Source organism: Oncorhynchus keta, unplaced genomic scaffold (genome assembly GCF_023373465.1).
Source record: "Oncorhynchus keta strain PuntledgeMale-10-30-2019 unplaced genomic scaffold, Oket_V2 Un_contig_3628_pilon_pilon, whole genome shotgun sequence".
In the NCBI taxonomy this organism is placed as follows: Eukaryota; Metazoa; Chordata; class Actinopteri; order Salmoniformes; family Salmonidae; genus Oncorhynchus; species Oncorhynchus keta.
This window is the reverse complement of record NW_026287342.1, coordinates 77,501-86,820: the sequence shown is the minus strand read 5'-3', so window position 1 is coordinate 86,820 and position 9,320 is coordinate 77,501. Positions and strand designations below refer to the sequence as shown.

Genomic DNA, 9,320 nt, shown 5'->3' with positions numbered 1-9,320 from the left:
ACTTCCAGACAGACAGACAGTAGTGTACACTACTTCCAGAGAGAATGTTGCCTTTCAGAACTGTTCTAAAGAAAAGGTCAGTTGCCGAGGCGACGTTCCTTTCCAGTAGCCACATTAAAACAGTAGATTACAGGAGAATAGAATGAGGAGTGACTCTGTCTGTGTCCCAAAACGGATAAACATATTCCCTACATAGTGCACTACTTTGGTATGGGCCTTGCTCATATGGAGAGACGTTTGGGATGCATAACCCTCCCTCTCCTGTCGACACATTCGGCCACATGCTTCTCCTCTGTCGGGGTCGGGCCTTGATTGACACTGTTATGATGTCGTAGTGTTCCGTTGCCGAGGTAACACCCTCGGCTTCCCGCTGGGCGGGGGGCAGGGTGACTGTGCAGCAGGAGCCAGCAACCAGTTACCCCCAACACAACAATATACACGCTGTAAATAGATAGCACAGCAACGAGCAGGAAGGAAGAGAGAGAGAGGGAGGGAGAAAGTGACAAGGGTAGTGTGAACGGCCTAGTACATCACTGGGGTCAAGCTTCCTGCCATCCAGGACCTCTATACCAGGCGGTGTCAGAGGAAGGCCCTAAAAATTGTCACAGACTCCAGCCACCCCAGTCATAGACTGTTCTCTCTGCTACCGCATGGAAAGCTGTACCGGAGCGCCAAGTCTAGGTCCAAGAGGCTTCTGAATAGCTTCTACCCCCCCAAGCCATAAGACTCCTGAACATCTAATTAAATAGATACACAGACAGACTATTTGCATTGTCATCGTACCCCCCTCTTTTACGCCACTGCTACTCTCCGTCATCTATGCACAGTCACTTTAATAACTCTACCTACATGTATATATTACCTCGAGGTCTACTACACCTGTTGTATTCAGCATTTCACTGTGAGGTCTAATACACCTGTTGTATTCAGCATTTCACTGTAAGGTCTACTACACCTGTTGTATTCAGCATTTCACTGTGAGGTCTACTACACCTGTTGTATTCAGCATTTCACTGTGAGGTCTACTACACCTGTTGTATTCAGCATTTCACTGTGAGGTCTAATACACCTGTTGTATTCAGCATTTCACTGTGAGGTCTACTACACCTGTTGTATTCAGCATTTCACTGTGAGGTCTACTACACCTGTTGTATTCAGCATTTCACTGTGAGGTCTACTACACCTGTTGTATTCATCATTTCACTGTGAGGTCTACTACACCTGTTGTATTCAGCATTTCACTGTGAGGTCTACTACACCTGTTGTATTCAGCATTTCACTGTAAGGTCTACTACACCTGTTGTATTCAGCATTTCACTGTGAGGTCTACTACACCTGTTGTATTCAGCATTTCACTGTAAGGTCTACTACACCTGTTGCATTCAGCATTTCACTGTAAGGTCTACTACACCTGTTGTATTCAGCATTTCACTGTAAGGTCTACTACACCTGTTGTATTCAGCATTTCACTGTAAGGTCTACCACACCTGTTGTATTCAGCATTTCACTGTGAGGTCTACTACACCTGTTGTATTCAGCATTTCACTGTGAGGTCTACTACACCTGTTGTATTCAGCATTTCACTGTGAGGTCTACTACACCTGTTGTATTCAGCATTTCACTGTGAGGTCTACTACACCTGTTGTATTCAGCATTTCACTGTGAGGTCTACTACACCTGTTGTATTCAGCATTTCACTGTGAGGTCTACTACACCTGTTGTATTCAGCATTTCACTGTAAGGTCTACTACACCTGTTGTATTCAGCATTTCACTGTAAGGTCTACTACACCTGTTGTATTCAGCATTTCACTGTAAGGTCTACTACACCTGTTGTATTCAGCATTTCACTGTAAGGTCTACTACACCTGTTGTATTCAGCATTTCACTGTGAGGTCTACTACACCTGTTGTATTCAGCATTTCACTGTAAGGTCTACTACACCTGTTGTATTCAGCATTTCACTGTGAGGTCTACCACACCTGTTGTATTCAGCATTTCACTGTAAGGTCTACTACACCTGTTGTATTCAGCATTTCACTGTAAGGTCTACTACACCTGTTGTATTCAGCATTTCACTGTCAGGTCTACTACACCTGTTGTATTCAGCATTTCACTGTGAGGTCTACTACACCTGTTGTATTCAGCATTTCACTGTAAGGTCTACTACACATGTTGTATTCAGCATTTCACTGTAAGGTCTACTACACCTGTTGTATTCAGCATTTCACTGTAAGGTCTACTACACCTGTTGTATTCAGCATTTCACTGTGAGGTATACTACACCTGTTGTATTCAGCATTTCACTGTGAGGTCTACTACACCTGTTGTATTCAGCATTTCACTGCGAGGTCTACTACACCTGTTGTATTCAGTATTTCGCTGTGAGGTCTACTACACCTGTTGTATTCAGCATTTCACTGTGAGGTCTACTACACCTGTTGTACTCAGCATTTCACTGTGAGGTCTACTACACCTGTTGTATTCAGCATTTCACTGTGAGGTCTACTACACCTGTTGTATTCAGCATTTCACTGTGAGGTCTACTACACCTGTTGTATTCATCACATGTGACTAATAACATTTGATTTGAGGAGGAAGTACGTTGTTTAATTACTATCAAATCAAATCAAATTTTATTTGTCACATACACATGGTTAGCAGATGTTAATGCGAGTGTAGCGAAATGCTTGTGCTTCTAGTTCCGACAATGCAGTAATAACCAACAAGTAATCTCACTAACAATTCCTAAACTACTGTCTTATACACAGTGTAAGGGGATAAGGAATATGTACATAAGGATATATGAATGAGTGATGGTACAGAGCAGCATACAGTAGATGGTGTCGAGTACAGTATATACATATGAGATGAGTATGTAAACAAAGTGGCATAGTTAAAGTGGCTAGTGATACATGTATTACATAAGGATGCAGTCGATGATATAGAGTACAGTATATACGTATGCATATGAGATGAATAATGTAGGGTAAGTAACATTATATAAGGTAGCATTGTTTAAAGTGGCTAGTGATATATTTACATCATTCCCATCAATTCCCATTATTAAAGTGGCTGGAGTTGAGTCAGTGTCATGGCCTTGAGATAGAAGCTGTTTTTCAGTCTCTCGGTCCCAGCTTTGATGCACCTGTACTGACCTCGCCTTCTGGATGATAGCGGGTGAACAGGCAGTGGCTCGGGTGGTTGATGTCCTTGATGATCTTTATGATGATCTACCCTCTGGAGAGCCTTACGGTTGAGGGCGGAGCAGTTGCCGTACCAGGCGGTGATACAGCCCGCCAGGATGCTCTCGATTGTGCATCTGTAGAAGTTTGTGAGTGCTTTTGGTGACAAGCCGAATTTCTTCAGCCTCCTGAGGTTGAAGAGGCGCTGCTGCGCCTTCTTCACGACGATGTCAGTGTGAGTGGACCAATTCAGTTTGTCTGTGATGTGTACGCCGAGGAACTTAAAACTTGCTACCCTCTCCACTACTGTTCTATCGATGTGGATTAGCAGCACTGTAGTACTATTACACTCAACTGAACGACTTGATTAGTTTAGTGTTAGCTAGCTACATAGCTGTCTTTGTATCCAAGATAATTGTGTAGTTCAGAGTGTGTAGTCTTGGAGTGATTATCTTAATTTACCGAGGTCAGCTAGCCAGCTATTTTGTCGTCCTCAACGTAGGAGACTCTGCTAGCTAGCCAACAGCTAACAGCTAACAGCTAGCCAACGTCTACTGAATTGAACTCAACAACCCGGTCGCACTCACAGGTAGTATCACATTTTCATTTCATTTCATTACAGTACAACGTTTTGATTTGTTTGATCGTAGCTAGCTCCATAGCCGTCTTTGTATCAAAGATAATTGTGTAGTCTAGAGCGATTTTCTAGGTTAGCTAGCCAGCTATTGTCGTTCTTTTAATGCAACGTAACGTAAACAACACTGCTAGCTAGCCAGCTAGCCCCCGAATAGCAGCACTGCAGAAACTATTACACTCAACGGAACGACTTGATTAGTGTAGTGTCAACAACGCAGCCTCTGCCAGCTAGCCTACTTCAGCAGTACTGTATCATTTTAATCATTTTAGTCAATAAGATTCTTGCTACGTAAGCTTAACTTTCTGAACATTCGAGACGTGTAGTCCACTTGTCATTCCAATCTCCTTTGCATTAGCGTAGCCTCTTCTGTAGCCTGTCAACTATGTGTCTGTCTATCCCTGTTCTCTCCTCTCTGCACAGACCATACAAACGCTCCACACCGCGTGGCCGCGCCACCCTAATCTGGTGGTCCCAGCGCGCACGACCCACGTGGAGTTCCAGGTCTCCGGTAGCCTCTGGAACTGCCGATCTGCGGCCAACAAGGCAGAGTTCATCTCAGCCTATGCCTCCCTCCAGTCCCTCGACTTCTTGGCACTGACGGAAACATGGATCACCACAGACAACACTGCTACTCCTACTGCTCTCTCTTCGTCCGCCCACGTGTTCTCGCACACCCCGAGAGCTTCTGGTCAGCGGGGTGGTGGCACCGGGATCCTCATCTCTCCCAAGTGGTCATTCTCTCTTTCTCCCCTCACCCATCTGTCTATCGCCTCCTTTGAATTCCATGCTGTCACAGTTACCAGCCCTTTCAAATCAAATCAAATCAAATTTATTTATATAGCCCTTCGTACATCAGCTGATATCTCAAAGTGCTGTACAGAAACCCAGCCTAAAACCCCAAACAGCAAACAATGCAGGTGTAAAAGCACGGTGGCTAGGAAAAACTCCCTAGAAAGGCCAAAACCTAGGAAGAAACCCAGAGAGGAACCGGGCTATGTGGGGTGGCCAGTCCTCTTCTGGCTGTGCCGGGTAGAGATTATAACAGAACATGACCAAGATGTTCAAATGTTCATAAATGACCAGCATGGTCGAATAATAATAAGGCAGAACAGTTGAAACTGGAGCAGCAGCACAGTCAGGTGGACTGGGGACAGCAAGGAGCCATCATGTCAGGTAGTCCTGGGGCACGGTCCTAGGGCTCAGGTCCTCCGAGAGAGAGAAAGAAAGAGAGAATTAGAGAGAGCATATGTGGGGTGGCCAGTCCTCTTCTGGCTGTGCCGGGTGGAGATTATAACAGAACGTGGCCAAGATGTTCAAAATGTTCATAAATGACCAGCATGGTTGAATAATAGTAAGGCAGAACAGTTGAAACTGGAGCAGGAGCATGGCCAGGTGGACTGGGGACAGCAAGGAGTCCTCATGTCAGGTAGTCCTGGGACATGGTCCTAGGGCCCAGGCCAGTTGAAACTGGAGCAGCAGCATGGCCAGGTGGACTGGGGACAGCAAGGAGTCATCATGTCAGGTAGTCCTGGGGCATGGTCCTAGGGCTCAGGTCCTCCGAGAGAGAGAAAGAAAGAGAGAAGGAGAGAATTAGAGAACGCACACTTAGATTCACACAGGACACCGAATAGGACAGGAGAAGTACTCCAGATATAACAAACTGACCCTAGCCCCCCGACACATAAACTACTGCAGCATAAATACTGGAGGCTGAGACAGGAGGGGTCAGGAGACACTGTGGCCCCATCCATTTCAAGCTTAACATCCTTATAATTTATCGCCCTCCAGGTTCCCTCGGAGAGTTCATCAATGAGCTTGATACCTTGATAAGCTCCTTTCCTGAGGACGGCTCACCTCTCACAGTGCTGGGCGACTTTAACCTCCCCACGTCTACCTTTGACTCATTCCTCTCTGCCTCCTTCTTTCCACTCCTCTCCTCTTTTGACCTCACCCTCTCACCTTCCCCCCCTACTCACAAGGCAGGCAATACGCTCGACCTCATCTTTACTAGATGCTGTTCTTCCACTAACCTCATTGCAACTCCCTCCAAGTCTCCGACCACTACCTTGTATCCTTTTCCCTCTCGCTCTCATCTAACACCTCCCACACTGCCCCTACTCGGATGGTATCGCGCCGTCCCAACCTTCGCTCTCTCTCCCCCCGCTACTCTCTCCTCTTCCATCCTATCATCTCTTCCCTCTGCTCACACCTTCTCCAACCTATCTCCTGATTCTGCCTCCTCAACCCTCCTCTCCTCCCTTTCTGCATCCTTTGACTCTCTATGTCCCCTATCCTCCAGGCCGGCGCGGTCCTCCCCTCCCGCCCCATGGCTCGACGACTCATTGCGAGCTCACAGAACAGGGCTCCGGGCAGCTGAGCGGAAATGGAGGAAAACCCGCCTCCCTGCGGACCTGGCATCCTTTCACTCCCTCCTCTCTACATTTTCCTCCTCTGTCTCTGCTGCTAAAGCCATTTTCTACCACTCTAAATTCCAAGCATCTGCCTCTAACCCTAGGAAGCTCTTTGCCACCTTCTCCTCACTCCTGAATCCTCCTCCCCTCCCCCTCCTCCCTCTCTGCAGATGACTTCGTCAACCATTTTGAAAAGAAGGTCGACGACATCCGATCCTCGTTTGCTAAGTCAAACGGCACCGCTGGTTCTGCTCACACTGCCCTACCCTGTGCTCTGACCTCTTTCTCCCTCTCTCTCCAGATGAAATCTCGCGTCTTGTGACGGCCGGCCGCCCAACAACCTGCCCGCTTGACCCTATCCCCTCCTCTCTTCTCCAGACCATTTCCGGAGACCTTCTCCCTTACCTCACCTCGCTCATCAACTCATCCCTGACCGCTGGCTACGTCCCTTCCGTCCTCAAGAGAGCGAGAGTTGCACCCCTACTGAAAAAACCTACACTCAATCCCTCCGATGTCAACAATTACAGACCAGTATCCCTTCTTTCTTTTCTCTCCAAAACTCTTGAACGTGCCGTCCTTGGCCAGCTCTCCCGCTATCTCTCTCTGAATGACCTTCTTGATCCAAATCAGTCAGGTTTCAAGACTAGTCATTCAACTGAGACTGCTCTTCTCTGTATCACGGAGGCACTCCGCACCGCTAAAGCTAACTCTCTCTCCTCTGCTCTCATCCTTCTAGACCTATCGGCTGCCTTCGATACTGTGAACCATCAGATCCTCCTCTCCACCCTCTCCGAGTTGGGCATCTCCGGCGCGGCCCACGCTTGGATTGCGTCCTACCTGACAGGTCGCTCCTACCAGGTGGCGTGGCGAGAATCTGTCTGCAAGACCATGGTGCTTGCCTACGGAGCTGTGAGGGGAACGGCACCTCAGTACCTCCAGGCTCTGATCAGGCCCTACACCCAAACAAGGGCACTGCGTTCATCCACCTCTGGCCTGCTCGCCTCCCTACCACTGAGGAAGTACAGTTCCCGCTCAGCCCAGTCAAAACTGTTCGCTGCTCTGGCCCCCCAATGGTGGAACAAACTCCCTCACGACGCCAGGACAGCGGAGTCAATCACCACCTTCCGGAGACACCTGAAACCCCACCTCTTTAAGGAATACCTAGGATAGGATAAGTAATCCTTCTCACCCCCCCCCCCCTTTAAGATTTAGATGCACTATTGTAAAGTGACTATTCTACTGGATGTCATAAGGTGAATGCACCAATTTGTAAGTCGCTCTGGATAAGAGCGTCTGCTAAATGACTTAAATGTAAATGTAAATGATATCGAATAACCTATAATGTCCGTTCTCAGAACGTTGGTTAATTACTATCAAATAACCTATAATGTCCGTTCTCAGAACGTTGGTTAATTACTATCAAATAACCTATAATGTCCGTTCTCAGAACGTTTTTTAATTACTATCAAATAACCTATAATGTCCGTTCTCAGAACGTTGGTTAATTACTATCAAATAACCTATAATGTCCGTTCTCAGAACGTTGGTTAATTACTATCAAATAACCTATAATGTCCGTTCTCAGAATGTTGGTTAATTACTATCAAATAACCTATAATGTCCGTTCTCAGAACGTTCATGTCATCTCCCAGAAAAACTTCCAGGGAACCCTAGTAAAATATTCTCATTACCTCCATGAAACCTACAAATGTACATTCCCAGAACCGGGAGAAATGTTCACTTCCGTTCACAGGACATTTAAAAAAAAAAAAACGTTCCGTTTTACCCGGTCAGGAAACGTATGGATTCGTTACCAGAAACAAAACGTTCCCACAACTTCCAAGGAACAACATGTGCTAGCTGGGTTGTCTGTTCACACTTATAAGATCAAATCACAAGCAATAGTGGCTAATATTTATTAACAAGATACAAATTGTCAAATAAAATTGAGTAAGGCACAGATCTTCAAATTTCATCCTTACAGATCATGACCCATTCAGACACAGTAAAAATGCAGAGTAATTATAGCCTACGTCACTGTGGAAAAGGCAGAGTAATTATATCCTACGTCACTGTGGAAAAGGCAGAATAATTATAGCCTACGTCACTGTGGAAGAGGCAGAGTAATTATAGCCTACGTCACTGTGGAAAAGGCAGAGTAATTATATCCTACGTCACTGTGGAAAAGGCAGAGTAATTATAGCCTACGTCACTGTGGAAAAGGCAGAGTAATTATAGCCTACGTCACTGTGGAAGAGGCAGAGTAATTATAGCCTACGTCACTGTGGAAAAGGCAGAGTAATTATATCCTACGTCACTGTGGAAAAGGCAGAGTAATTATAGCCTACGTCACTGTGGAAAAGGCAGAGTAATTATAGCCTACGTCACTGTGGAAAAGGCAGAGTAATTATATCCTACGTCACTGTGGAAAAGGCAGAGTAATTATAGCCTACGTCTCTGTGGAAAAGGCAGAATAATTATAGCCTACGTCACTGTGGAAAAGGCAGAGTAATTATAGCCTACGTCACTGTGGAAGAGGCAGAGTAATTATAGCCTACGTCACTGTGGAAAAGGCAGAGTAATTATAGCCTACGTCACTGTGGAAAAGGCAGAGTAATTATAGCCTACGTCACTGTGGAAAAGGCAGAGTAATTATAGCCTATGTCACTGTGGAAAAGGCAGAGTAATTATAGCCTACGTCACTGTGGAAAAGGCAGAATAATTATAGCCTACGTCTCTGGGGAAAAGGCAGAGTAATTATAGCCTACGTCACTGTGGAAAAGGCAGAGTAATTATATCCTACGTCACTGTGGAAAAGGCAGAGTAATTATAGCCTACGTCTCTGTGGAAAAGGCAGAGTAATTATAGCCTACGTCTCTGTGGAAAAGGCAGAGTAATTATAGCCTACGTCTCTGTGGAAAAGGCAGAGTAATTATAGCCTACGTCACTGTGGAAAAGGCAGAGTAATTATAGCCTACGTCTCTGTGGAAAAGGCAGAGTAATTATAGCCTACGTCACTGTGGAAAAGGGGTTTAATTGGATGTTGATATGAGTTTCAGTTTGCTTCCATACAGGGGTGGGGAAAACT

The 9,320-nt window shown here is 45.9% G+C and overlaps 1 long non-coding RNA gene across 1 annotated transcript; it reads right to left on the bottom strand.

Moving 5' to 3' along the window:
- Nucleotides 1-1,052: 1,052 nt before the first annotated feature.
- Nucleotides 1,053-2,936, bottom strand: LOC127924075 (uncharacterized). Its single transcript, XR_008116684.1, has 3 exons — nucleotides 2,400-2,936; nucleotides 1,222-1,791; nucleotides 1,053-1,183 (listed from the first exon to the last, which is right to left on the bottom strand). It is a non-coding gene; the product is annotated as an uncharacterized LOC127924075 (long non-coding RNA).
- Between the last annotated feature and the right edge of the window lie 6,384 nt (nucleotides 2,937-9,320).